General features: G+C 40.8%; 1 pseudogene; it reads right to left on the reverse strand.

Annotated features, from left to right (window-relative positions):
* Positions 1–9,413: 9,413 nt before the first annotated feature.
* Positions 9,414–9,742, reverse strand: LOC109553563 (small ribosomal subunit protein eS28-like; annotated as a pseudogene).
* Between the last annotated feature and the right edge of the window lie 5,060 nt (positions 9,743–14,802).

The raw sequence follows: 14,802 nt of genomic DNA on the forward strand, positions 1-14,802 counted from the left end.
TGAAGGCAAAGAAAGAGATTTGATTGGAGTTATTCAGCCACAAGCCAAGGAAGAGGCCTGACACTACCAGAAACAGGAAGATGCGAGAAGGATTCTTCCTGAGAGCTTTCAGAAGGAGCGCAACTCTGCCTGTGCTTTGATGTTGGTCTTCTGGCTCCCAGAACTGGGAGGGAAAACATTTCTGTTGTTTCAAGTCACCCAGTGTATGGAAATTTGTTACAGCAGCCCTAAGAACCTGATATGATACATAAGAAGAGATACTTTCACTAGTGATTAGTCAAACAGAAGTTAAAACCTCATGTAATACCCTGTACACAAACTATACTGGCAAAAATTAAGGTGACCGATCATATCAGAGGTGGTAAAGATGTGGCTTAATGAGAACTCATATGCCATACTGGTAGGGTTGTAAATTGGTGCAGTTACTTTGGAAAACAAGTGCATAATGCCCTGTGAAAATGAATCTGTATGTATTCTATAATCCAGCAATGCTATGACTAGGTTCAGTACACTCAAGAGGGACCCTGAAATGTGTAGGAGACATCTACAAGAAAACTCACTGCCACTTTGTTCATAAAAACAAAAACTAGAAAAGACACAAATGTCTAGCAACAGGGAAATGAATAATTTGAAGCATCTTCACATTATAAATTTACACAGGGAAAATGAATATACAACTTCTACATGTAACAATATAAACAATTTTTAGAAATATAATATGGAATAAGGAATAGAAGCTGCAAAATTTGCTCAGAGTCCAACAAAATTAAACAGTATGCTGCTTATGGAAGTCTACATAAGATATAGCATATGCATTTTTTTTTTTTAAAAGATGGTGTTTACTTGGGGGCAGAGGAGACCGGTGATGGGAAAGGAGGTATATGCTGGTCCAGGAATACTCTGGTCCTGAGATGTGGAATGGATCCCTAATTGTATCCATTTTGCGCATATTAACTAAGAAGGTTACATAAGTTTTTTTAACAAAATTATTATTAAAAATATTTAGTATCAAAACAAAAAGTAAAGAAGAATGCTATAATAACAAGGGCTACACAGAGATCATCTATAATCTAAAGTTGCCAGTGTGTCTGCTGAGTGTCCTTTCGACAGGTACCAGAAGAGACGGAAGAATGGCTGTAACCTCCCATGTTAGTCACTCAGTCGTGTCTGACTCTTTGCGACCCCATGGTCTGTAGCCCTCTATCCATGGGATTCTCCAGGCAAGAATACTGGAGTGGGTTGCCATTCCCTTCTCTAGGGGATCTTCCCTACCCAGGGATCAAACCCATGTCTCCCACATTGCAGGCAGATTCTTTACCATCTGAGCCACCAGGGAAGCCCACAACTTCACATATAGAAATTTAAAGAGATAAAATAACCCCCTGCATATATGTTGAAGTGAGAATAGTTGTTACAGCAGGTAGAAGAAAAATGGGCCATTGATCAGAGGAAAGGAGATAAGACTACTCAGATAAAATTTGTATACATCAGTAAAGCTTTCCCAGATACTTTACTTTCTCAGGTGAAGTCCTGAATCATGCGTTGGGTAAGGACGACAGAGAGCTGAAGAGGGCAATGCCTCCAGATACTCTGAGAGAAAAGAAATAAACGTGTCAGAGCGTACAGCTAGGATACCTCCTTGGGCATTGTGGCTAGCGTGCATATGGAGGTAACCTCACAACCTGCGTTGTGTCAGCTGTTCTAAATGACTGTGTGTGAAGGTGGGCCGAGTTCAATCTTGTACATGGATGCTTAGGTCTTCATTGCAAAACCCTAGGGCCTAACAAGGTTTTCACTTCTTGGCTGTCAGGACTTATCCTATCTGAAGCATGCCATCTGTTTCCAGTTGAGACCCTAACTGATACAAGCAGGCCTATTAATTATCTCTCTCAAACCAGCTGTTGGCAATCCTAGGCGTGGTTTCCTGGCAGCTATTACTCTACACTATTTGCCTCGATTCCATGTAAACAAAGGTGTCAGTATAGAGCTGTGATTCTCAAAGTGCTGTCTCAGACCAGCCTCACCAGCATTACCTGGGAACTTGCTAGAAATGCAAAGACTGCCCCACCCAAGGCCTGCTGCTGCTGCGGCTGCAAGTCGCTTCAGTCGTGTCTGACTCTGTGCGACCCAACTCAGTCCGAAACTCTGGAGGTGGGCGCAATAACCTGCTTCATGCAGCCCTGCAGGGACTGCCCTGGTGGCGCAGTGGATAAGAATCTGCCTCTCGATGCAGGGGACATGGATCTGATCCCTGGTCTGGGAAGATTCCTCATACCTGGAGCAAGTAAGCCTGTGTGCCACAGCTATTGAAGCCTGCATGCTCTGGGGTTCACAGGCTACAACTGGTGAGCTCCTGAAGCCTGTGGACCCTAGATCCTGTGCTCCCCAGCAAGAGAAGCCACCGCAACGAGGAGCCCGTGAACCACAACGAGAGAGTAGCCCCAGCTCTCTGCAACTAGAGAAAGTCCGCGTTCAGCAATGAAGATCCAGAGCAGCCAAAAATAAATAAATAAAGCAGTGTGTACATGTTAAAAAAAAAAACAGCAAAAATTAAGAAAAAGAAGAAGCCTTGTAGGTGATTCTATATGTGTTACACCATGAGACCCATTAGCATGAGGAATTCGCAGTGGACACTGAAGCATCTCAAAGACAATATTTTATGTTCAAAAGAAAAATTGTAGCTTCTTACCATGTACAGCATGATGCTTTGAGATGCGTATACATAGTAAAATGATTACTACAGTCAAGCTAATTAACATCTCCATGTCCTCACAGAATGATTATCTTTTGTCTGGTAAGAGCCCATCTGAGGATCTAAGTGAAGTTGCTCAGTCATGTCTGACTCTTTGCAACCCCACGGACTATAGCCTACCAGGCTCTTCTGTCCATGGAATTTTCCAGGCAAGAGTACTGGAGTAGGTTGCCATTTTCTTCCCCAGATCCTAGGATCTAGGCTCTTAGCAAATTTTTAGTCTACAGTACAGAACTATTCACTGTAGACACCATGGTGTATATAAGTTCTTCAGAACTTCTTCATTCTACATAACTGAGACTTGGACCTTTATCTCATTTGATAAATAGCTCCCCATTCCTCCCACCTCCCCAGTCCTGAAAACCATCATTCTATCCATACTCTCTGGTTCCGTGACTTTGACTTGTCTAGCTTCCATGTATAAGTGAGATCATGCAGTATTTTTCTGTGTCAGACTTATTTTGCTTAGCATAATGTCCTCTGGGTCCATCTACTTGTTACAAATGCCAGAATCTCCTTTTAAAGGCTGAGTTCAGTTCAGTTCAGTAGCTCAGTTGTGTCTGACTCTTTGTGACCCCGTGGACCGCAGCACACCAGGCTTCTCTGTCCATCACCAACTCCCAGAGTTTACCCAAACTCATGTCCATTGAGTCGGTGATGCCAACCAACCATCTCATCCTCTGTCATCCCCTTCTGCCTTCAATCTTTCCCAGCATCAGGGTCTTTTCAAATGAGTCAGTTCTTTGCATCAGGTATCCAAAGTATTGGAGTTTCAGCTTCAGCATCAGTCCTTCCAATGAATATTCAGAACTGATTTCCTTTAGGCTGAGTGGTATTCCATTAAATGTACCACAATTTCTTTATCCATTGATGTTGTTTTAGATCTTGATTATGGTAAATAATGCTGCAATGAACATGGGTAAGATACTGATTGCATTTCCTTTGAATGTATACACAGAAGAAGGATAACTGGATCTATTTTCAAGTTTTTGATGACCCTCCATGCTGTTTTCATAATGGCTGTACATTGCCACCAACAGTGTACAAGGATTCCCTTTTCTCCACATCCTCACCAACACATGTTATCTTTTGTCTTTTTGACAGTAGCCCTCCTAACAAGTGTGAGGTTATATCCCATTGTAGTTTTGATTTGCATTTCCCTGATAATTAGTGGTGCCAAGCATTTTTTCATGTATCTGTTGGCCATTTGTATGCCTTCTTGGGGAAAAAATGTCAAGTCTTCTGTCCATTTTTTCCATTGGATTGTTATCTTGCTATTGAGTTGTATGAGTTCCTTGCGTATTTTTGGATATTAACCCCTTATCAGATAGATGACTTGCAAATATCTTTTTCCATTCTGTAGGTTGTCTTTTTGTTTGTTATTGCCTTTGATGAGCAGAAGCTTTCTAGTTTGATACAGCCCTTGTTTATTTTCACTTTCATTGCCTGTGATTTCATCATAGCCAAGAAAATCATTGCCAAGGTCAATGTCAAGGAGCTTTTCCCTGTGTTTTCCTCTAGGAGTTTTACCAAGACATGTTTAAGACTCACTCCAAGTTGAGTTGATTTTTGTCTATAGTACAATGTAAGGGTTCAATTTAATTCTTTTGTATGTGGTTATTCAGTTTTCACAGCACCATTTTGACTTACTGTTTCTCTCAAGAGAGAGATTCTTTTTTGTCTATTGTGTATTCCTGGTACTCTTGTCGAAAATTAGTTGACCCTATATGCTTAGGTTTATTTCTGGAATTCCTATTCTGTTCTGTTGGCCTATGTGGCTATTTTTATGGAATTCTCCCACACTGTAGAAGTGGAAGAACTTAGGAGGGAAGCTTTAAAAGTAGGGGAAAATTTTTCCTCTTGGTGAATTTAATGTGGGGCAAGTCTTAGGGGATCATTATATCATGATGTTAAGTGACTCAAGGCTATTTTAACAATGCCCTAAATAAATGACTTTATTGAAGATTAATGAACTGAGTGAATCTGTTGAAGAGATTTGTGCTGATTGGATCATCATCTAATTCTACAGCCCATACCCTTTCTAAATTTGGTAGTGAGAGAAAAAGCATATAAACAAAACAATTTCAGCATGTGATAAATTACTCTAGTCAGGGCAAAAGTAGACCAGGGTCTAGTAGCTGGAGTTTAAAAAAGAACTTGGTAGCTTACTAGGGATCTAGGGTTTACTATGTTAATTTTGTGAATTGTTGTTTTTCAGTCAATGATTGGTGTCTGATTCTTTGTGACCCCATAGACTGCAGCACCTTGGCTTCCCTGTCCTTCATTTTGTCCTGGAGTTTGCTCAGATTCATGTCCATCGAGTCAGTGATGCCATCCAACCATCTCGTCCTCTGTCATCCCCTTCTTCTCCCGCCCTCAATCTTTCCCAGCATCAGGGTCTTTTCCAATGAGTCAGCTCTTCACATCAGGTGGAACAGTTCTCTAAAGTTTTCTACATCTCAGATAAGGACTAAAAATGATTCTGTGAAAAACTACAGTTTTGTCATGACCTCATAAATTATTTATAGCGTTATATTCAATATTGTTACCAGCACCACCTGGTCAGCACCCAGGACTTAAGGTCTTTTTAGGCTTCAGTATTTAATGTTTGCTACACAGACCATAGTACCTAGCAGAAGCTCATTGCTTAATCTTCAGTTTAATAAAAAATTGCTATTTCTTCACTTTTAACATTTTTTGAATTTTTTGGGGGCGGACACCCTCCTTTATCAAGTCTCTTAATGACTCTGAGGTAAACTGCATTTTGACTAGTCAGCCATTAAATGTGTTTACATGTGTTTCATTTGCCGCTGACTCCCTGCTGTCAGATTTGCCTGGATGTGAAACTAAAGGTTATAAATAAATTGAATACTTTGACTACATAAGCCTAAATAACTGGTTTACCTCTCTTTATTGTTTTAGTTTTTCTCTTTTGAACTTGTACGTTGGTCATTTCTAGTTGTCTCAGGGAGGCAACAGGAAGATAGGTCTCTAAATTTTGCCTGATATATAGAATAGATAGTTACAGACCCATTTCCCTAGAAATGTTCTAGTTCTGAGATGTCCTGCTGAAGTGTGTGCATGCTTACTTTCTCAGTTGTGTCTGACTCTGCGAACCCATGGACTATAGCCCTGCAAGTTCTTCTGTCCATGGGATTCTCCAAACAAGAATACTGCTATGGGTTGCCATTCCCTTCTCCAGGGGATCTTCCTGACCCAGGGACTGTGCCCGGGTCTCCTGCATTGCACATAGATTCTCCATCATCTGAGCCACCAAGGAAACCCATATTATCTTGGCATGCAGCTCTAATTCATTTGTGGATGAGATTACATAGTCAAATGTGGAAAGCCTATTTGAAATACCCACTTTAAAACATGGTGAATGTTTTTATGCATTCTATGAAATTACCTGTCAATTGACTTTATTTTAGGCTCAGATCTGCCTCTTGCCTGACTAGTTTATATTGCACTTTGCATGTGCAAAGACTTCTTTTTCAATGCATCTACCCAGTATTCATGTGTTGAAGGTTTATGGAAAGATGGTTTTGCTGAAGTATACAAGTGATACAATGAAAAGCTCATGGCATTTGCAGCCAGACAGACCTAGATTAGGCTGCTATTTGTGATGAGGGACAAATTACTTAAGAGCTCAGAGCCTTAGTTTTCTTATCTAAAAATGTATATAATAATATTTCCTCAATAGGTTGTTGAAATAACACGTATTAGTATCTAACAAAGTCTGATACATAGCATAGGTTTCAGCTTTCTCCCTTTTAAAAAAGTTATCTATTAACTGATATAAAGCATATTCAAATTCTACTTATTTGAGCAATAATCTTAAAGTCTACTTTATATCTTTAAAAGGCATAGATTAGAAAATTTTTATATAGGAAATTTGATCTCCTAGAACAATATAACTCTTCAAATCAAACTCTATTAATAATAAGCTTTCTTCCAAAGATTTGGATCTTTAAACTATCTTTAGCCCTATTATCGGTATTTCAGATAGGGCCATTTGGATGCAAATTAGCCAGAAAATGAACTCCAGTAGAAGTATTTATTTAGAGACCAATGCTGTAGTTCTCTGATCCAGAGAACTTCCTCACAAAATGGGATCACACAGAGGTCAGTGGTAATAAAGCAAAACCATAAATCAAAGTAGAATCTTCCTATAAATCAGCAGCAATACACTCAGTTACTACATCAGTCAGGATTATTTATAAATATGTCAATAAATAGTGTAGTATCTCTTGGTTTCTCTTCATGTTCCACAGTTTATACAATTTGCAATAATTTATAATGTACCTTTGCAATGTAAAAGGTTCTATTGTTTAATGAATATCCAATTACCTACCTTACAGAGCACAAGTGTCCTCCCTTTACTTATCTTAGAATGTTAATTACTGTAAGCCCTTACTTCTGTGCTGGTGGGTCTCAAACTTTATCAGGCATCAGAACCACTAAGAACTTACTGAAACACAGATTGCTGGGTTCCACCCTCAGTGTCAGATTCAGTAGATCTGGATTGAGGCCTGAGAATCTGCATTTCTAACAAGTCCCCAGGTGATGTGATGCTGCTCTAGCTGGAAGAGCAGGAAAGGAAATGCATGATGCTTAGAGACCCTACAGAGATTCCCCCGTCTGGTTTACTTCCTTTTTTCTCTTTGCTCTTTCATGCTTATAGTCTTAGAATAGAGCTGTAGCCAAACCATAGTCCCACTGATAGAAAAACGTTTTGTGTTGTAAGCCTTTGAGGTTTGGGGGTTGTTTGTTATCCCATCAAAAGGTGGCTACTGTATCAGTCCACTTTAGCATTATTTGAATAGTAACACTTGGAAGTGATCTAAATATTTATTTAAAGAGATGAATAAATAAATCGTGGACTATTCAGGAAGTGGTATAAAATTTGGCAGTTAAACTGTGAATAAACGCCATCTTTGTTAATATATAAATCTTAAAACCAGTCATGAGGGTAAAAATATTAATTTACATAGATTTTAGAAAATGCCAAATACTCCTCTGTATTATGGGCATATATGTAGTGAAATGGTTAAAATATGAATGAAATAACATATTCTAAATTCAGAAGAATATTTACATGTCAGAGGGGAGTGAAAAGGATGAGATTAGGGAGGAGTGAAGAACCTATAACTGTAAAGTTTTGTTTCTTCATAGAATGAGGACTAGATGTCAAGATCAGGCAAAGTTAGATGGTAGGGATGTACTGGTCTGTATACTCTCCTTTATGACTAGAGTTCTTCATAGCGCAATAAAATATATCTTTTCAAGGAGGGAGCTTGCATTAGAAATGTGTTTTGCAACTCATGGGGTCTAGCAGCTGCAGGTGTGTGGCAGAGGAATGAGCCTGGAATTTTGAGATTCTCCCAGGTTATAAAAACAAAACAATAGAAATAAGCAGTTCAAACTATTTGTGAATCAGTCTTAAACCTGTCTTAAACATGGGCACAGATATCAAGCCACATAGTGGCAGTTAGCATGCTTACCAGCTATATTCTTTTTCTTGAATGCTGATTTATTTACTCGGTTGGAACATTTGATACTGATTTTAATTCATTAAAAATGCTGGGCTAGGCTTTCAGAGGTTACACATGAAGCCCAATTTCCTTTCTCTCTCTCACTCTCTTTTTTTTTTTGTTTGTTTACTGGAGACAAGAAAGGAGGATAATTGAATGGGTGTGATTGTTTCAAAACTTTACACACTTCCTTCGTTTCCCTTCAGGAGGAAAGCAAAAGGGTAGTGTTGCTTTAAAAACTCTACGGAGAGCAGCTGAATAATCTGGAGAGCTTTTGAAAAGCACAATTTTCCAGGCCCCATCTCACATCCTAGTGAATCTGAATTTTCCAAATATGAGACAGAGAATCTGTTTATTTATTCATTCATTCACTCATTCATTTATTTACAAGCTTTCTACACTCACTGTTACTTTCAGGGAACTAAAATCTCCCTAACTTCCACCAGCTGAGAATTTCTTTTCCGATTTACCACTCACTGCTGCATATCATTCATTTTTTTCTACCTTATAAAGCAGTAAGCAAGTGCTAAAAACAGAGCAAACCAATAAAGTAGGAACGTTATATATAAATCAATTTACACAAGTGTTATAAAATTACGTGGGTCTGTTAAAAGGAGAGCAACCCAATTATAGAGTTTACCCTACTGAGTCCCAGATGCTGAACCTCATTTAGAAGTTGGCATATGTAGAAGATTCCTTGTAGCTATGCTTAGAGTATCTTTGTTCCCTGGGTGTGTAAGCCTTCTTTTAAAAATATCTTAACTCTTCCATTCAAGGTGTAGAGTATGGAAATATGCAGAGCTTGGGAGGACACTGACTTGGAAACTGGTGTCTTTCAAACTGAAATTGTTGTAATGATAACCTGTTAATAGGTTTTCTTGTGGGCCCGCCCGACTTGGCCTCCGTGGGCCGGGGAGCCGGGTTGACCAGCTGTGCCTGGCCATGAGGGATATCTGTGTTTCCTGTTTATTTTGTTTTGTTTTGTTTTGTTTTGGCTGAGTCGGGTTTTAGTTGCGGCACCTAGCCTTAGTCGCTCTGTGGCATGTAGAATCTTAGTTCCTCAACCAGGGATTGAATCCGTGTCCCCTGCATTGCAAGACAGATTCTTTTTTTTTTTTTTTTCCAGGTTTACATACAATACAAACACTTTATTAACAGCAGATCATCCTGGTGGGCCAAGGCGTCAACCCAGACATCCAGCACCCAGTCACAAGTTCAGCGCAGCCTCCGAGCCTCTCGCTCTGACTCCAACAGGGTGAGCACGTCGCCCTCGCGCTCGGGGCCTTTCACGTTTCGGATGATGGAGCGGCTCGTGTCGTCCATGAATTCTACGCGCACCTGCGTGCACTGTCCCTGAGAACCGGTCCTGCCAACACCTTGGTGACCCTGGCAAGCTTGATGGGCTGCACACGGCTCGTGTCCATGATGGCGGCGCGGCGGTGGTCGGGCGGAGAGCGCAAGACAGATTCTTAGCCACTGAAACAACAGGGACGCCCCCATTTGTGTGTTAATTGAAAATTAAAGTTTTGCTGGCATTTATGAAAATATTAATATATTTTATGATTAAAACTTAAACGCTAACCTTTTATTGATGTGTATTTGTGTGTATGTATGTGTGTTTTGTGGAAGACAATTTTTCCACAGACCAGGGGTACCGGGGAGTGGAGGGATGGTTTGGGGATAATTCAAGTGCATTAAATGTATTGTGTATCTTATCTCTATTATTATTACATCAGCTCCAGCTCGGATTATCAGACATTAGATTCTGGAGGTTGGAGACCCCTGACTTAAAGGACAGGAAGCAACTGCAGCGAGCCCAGTGTGGGAGGGTGCTACAGTGACTGGCCTCCACCCCAAGGTGGTAATGAAGCTTAATGAGGCTTTTTAAAAATTTCTTTAATTGGAAAATAATTGCGTCACAGTGTTGTGTGTTGGAGAAGGCAATGGCACCCCACTCCAGTACTCTTGCCTGGAAAATCCCATGGACAGAGGAGCCTGGTGGGCTGCAGTCCATGGGGTTGCTAAGAGTCAGGCACGACTGAGCGACTTCCCTTTCACTTTTCACTTTCATGCATTGGAGAAGGAAATGGCCACCCACTCCAGTGTTCTTGCCTGGAGGATCCCAGGGACGGGGGAGCCTGGTGGGCTGCCGTCTATGGGGTTGCACAGTCGGACACGACTGAAGCGACTTAGCAGTAGCAGTAGCAGTTATGTGTTTCTGCTGTATAGCAAAGTGAATCAGCTATGTACATATATCCCCTTCCTCTTAAGCCTCCCCCAACTCGCACCCCCCTCACCATGAGACTCGCTTAACTGGTTTCTCTGTGGCTGTTTTTGTGCCAGTCTGGCCTTATTGCGTGGTCTTCAACAGTGCCAGCCAAAAATATGTGTGTGTGTGTGAAGTCGTTCAGTTGCGTCTAACTCTTTGTGACCCCATGGACTGTAGCTTGCCAGGCTCCTCTGTCCATGGGATTTTCCAGACAATAGTACTGGAGTGGATTGCCATTTCCTTCTTCAGCCAAAAATGATAACCAAGCAAACCCTGGGTGGCACATACCTGGGGCCACTGCACCAAGTCTGAAGTGCAGCCAACAGAGAGGCTGATTCTTTGGCCTTTTGTACCGGAAAGTAAGAAGGCTGCCAGATGTGGGTCTTGTCACTTAGACGCCAGTGCCCATTTGAGAGCACCTGTTGACCAAAATGGCACAGAGGTAAAAAACCCACCTGCCATTGCAAGAGATGTAGGGGACATTGATTTGACCCCTGGGTCAGGAAGATCCCCTGGAGGAGGAAACAGCAACCCACTCCAGTATTCTTGCCTGAAGAGTTCCATGGACAGAGGAGCCTGGAGGGCTACATTCCATGGGGTCTCAGAGCTGGACACAACCGAGCGACTGAGCATGCGCGCATGAACATTTCATGATAATTTCAGGAGCAAAAAGAATGAGTGCAATGGATGACAACACAACAAATATATAAAGAAAATTTTTTGGATTAATAGTGATGGTCTAAAGAATTCATTGTGGTTGCCAGAAGCAAGGGTGGATGCTGGGGCAATTTGGTAGAGTCAAAAGGGACAAACTTCCAGTTATAAGATAAATAAGGACTGGGGATGTCATTCCAGCATGGTGACTATAATTAATACTACTCTGTGGTATATTTGAAAGCTGCTTAGAGAGTGGATCCTAAAAGCTCTCATCACAAGGAAAAAAATTGGGGGGGGGGGGCGGCGTGCCACATGGCATGCAGAATCTTAGTTCTTCAACTGGGGATTGAACCCGTGCCCCCTGCAGTAGAAGCACTGAGTCTTAACCACTGGACTGCCAGGAAAGTACCCCCAGTTTTTTTGTAACTATAAGAGGAAACAGATGTTAATGAAACTTACTGTGGTAATTATTTCACAGTATGTATAGGTCAAGTCATTATGCAGTACATTTTAAACGTTTATGGTGTTATATGTCAGGTATAGCTCAGTAAAGGTAGAGATAAATAAAATGCAGAAGGAATGACAGAATTTGAGAATGCTTATTTTGCAACCTTTAATAAACTAGTGGGTCTAGGCAGGGATAAACAAAGGCTCTTAAAACCGTTAGATAAAAGGTTAAGGGGTAAACTTCATAAGGGACGGGGCAGTCTGATGATACCAGAACCCACTGATCAATCTTACCACTGAAAGTGAGCAGGCAACCAGACACGAAGTACCTGCTGTGAAATATCAGTGTCTCGAAAACTGAACCTGAATCTAATTAAGCATCTTGATCTACGAGTTGACAGGAAATGTGAGGGACAGAAGAGCATATGTGAACTGATACCTTGAGGATGCAATCTACCAAATTCAGAATAAGGGAAATCCCATAGCATAGAAAAAACAAGAGTGAGGCACAAAAACAGTAGATATTTAAAGAGGCTCTGAAAACATAGCAACAAAATACAGTCCTCAGGATCTTGTTTGGATTTTGATTCAACCAAAACAACTTTGAAATACATTTTATAGAAAATCTGGTAAAATCGAACATAAACGGGGTATTAGGCAATAGTAAAGACTTGCTGCTAATTTTGTCCAATATGATAGTGTCATTGTGATTACATCTTTTTTAAGTCTTCATCTTTTAAATATAGGAGAAGGCAATGGCACCCCACTCCAGTACTCTTGCCTGGAAAATCCCATGGACAGAGGAGCCTGGTGGGCTGCAGTCCATGGGGTTGCTAAGAGTCAGGCACGACTGAGCGACTTCCCTTTCACTTTTCACTTTCATGCATTGAAGAAGGAAATGGCAACCCACTCCAATATTCTTGCCTGGAGAATCCCAGGGACAGAGGAGCCTAGTGGGTTGCCATCTATGGGGTCGCACAGAGTCGGACATGACTGAAGCGACTTAGCAGCAGCAGCTGTTAAATATTCTGAAGTATTTATGGATGAAACCATATGATAATTGGGATCCAGAAGAGGGCAAAAAAAGTGAGGAGGAAAAGAGGAGAAAGTAGGGACAAATGTTGCTGGCTTGTGGAACTTGGGTGGGGATATGTGGCTTTCATTATATTGTTATCACTAGTTTTGTGTATGTTTGAAAAATCCTTGAAAAATGATTACAAAATGACAATACATGAACAAATTCTTTTTAAACAAATGTACAACCTCTCATGGGTTCTGTTGAATAAGCCAGCTTTGAGAATCATTTAGGTGGAGAGGACCTTGGAATGATGCTAGGGGCAAGTGTAGAGAGGCTGGAATAACCCCTCCCCCCACCACTACCTCTGGTGGCTCAGACGTCAGTGAATCTGCCTGCAATGCAGGAGCCCCTGGTTCGATCCCTGGGTTGGGAAGATCTCCTGGAGAAGGGAATGGCTACCCACTCCAGTATTTTTATCTGGAGAATTCCTTGGATGAAGGAGCCTGGTGGATTACAGTCCATGGGGTCGCAAAGAGTCGGACACGACTGAGTGACTGACTAATGCTACCCTCCCCCCATCTCTCCCCCCGACCATGCCCAAAACAGTTCCCAGTCACTCTCCTGCTCTCAAGGGTTCTCAGTTTTAATGATGGGCAAAGTACAGAAGAACTCAGGATGCAAGAATACTTGCGTGATGTTATAGTTGGAAGTTTTTAATAGAATTTTAATAGAATTCCTTCTCTGATCTGAGAAAAAGATTAATGGGTATTAATATTTAGCTTCTATTTCCATGAAAAGCCTGTGGAAAAGCATTTTGCAAAGCATCTATGGTAACTAATCCAGAAAATAAATCAAATTAGTCACTGTTGAGGGCTTGCATTACAAACCAAAATAAGATACGTTTTTTTGATGAGTGGCTAGCTTGAGGGTAGAACTATATGGTTTTATGACACCAACATTTACTATTAATTATTTCCAAGTTAGTTTAGCTCATAAGATGCTATGGAAATAGCACTGAGCTGGATGTTCTGAGACCAGGTTTTGATTTTGGATCTTTCGCTGGCAAGGCATGTGACTTTCTTCAGGTTACTCCCTCTGAGGTTCAATTTTTTTTCTTTTTTCTAAACAGAAAACAGAATAAATGTCTGAGGTCCTTCCAGCTATAAAATTCTATTTGTCTCTGAATTTCAAAAATGTTCTCATTCCTTTGCCTACACAGTTTCATTTATTCCTAAATCAGACTTATGACATTGGAAGTTTTATTATTCACAGCTGACAGATGTAGAAACTGAGGATAGAGACAGTAGATAATCTAATGAACAATGAAAATTTAGGTGTGACCTGATTTTCATTCTTACAGAAATATCCAGTCATTGACTTCTCCTATGTGTACTGTTGTTTACTATTAGTAGCTGAGGTTCAATGCACTTAGACATTTGAAATCATTGCAAACTGTGAAATATTAGAGAAGTTTGATTTGTCTTAACGGTCATAAAAGTTTTACATCTCAATATGAACTATCATTTTTAAAATATGATAAGAGCATTTCTATAAAATATGTTCCTTTCCAGCTGGATTTGTGTGTGTGTATGTGTGAAAATAAGTTTCCTAAAATTTCAAGGACTTTAAATGAATCAATAGTATATAGTATGTCTAAGATGTATTGTAAAATAAACAAAAGATCTCTAAATATTAAAAGACCAAATTTATTCATTTAGCTTCCCTTGTGCCTCAGCTGGTAAAGAATCCGCCTGCATTGTGGGTTTGCTCCCTTGGTTGGGAAGATCCCCTGGAGAAGGGAAAGGCTACCCACTTCATTATTCTGGTCTGGAGAATTCCATGGACTATACAGTCCATGCGGTCGGAAAGAGTCGGACACAACTGAGAGACTTTCACTCACTCACTCAAGTATTTAGTAAACATTTGCCATTGCCTTCCCAGATAGCTAAGTGGCAAAGAATCCACTTGCCAGTGCAGGAGACTTAGGAGATGAGGTTTGATTTCTGGGTCGGGAAGACCCCCTGGAGAGTGGGAAATGGCAGCCCATTCCCTTATTCTTTCCTGGAGAATCCCATGGGCAGAGGAGCCTGGCAGGATGAGTCTGATACAACTGATTGAGCACACA

This window comes from Bos indicus, chromosome 27 (assembly GCF_029378745.1).
Source record: "Bos indicus isolate NIAB-ARS_2022 breed Sahiwal x Tharparkar chromosome 27, NIAB-ARS_B.indTharparkar_mat_pri_1.0, whole genome shotgun sequence".
In the NCBI taxonomy this organism is placed as follows: Eukaryota; Metazoa; Chordata; class Mammalia; order Artiodactyla; family Bovidae; genus Bos; species Bos indicus.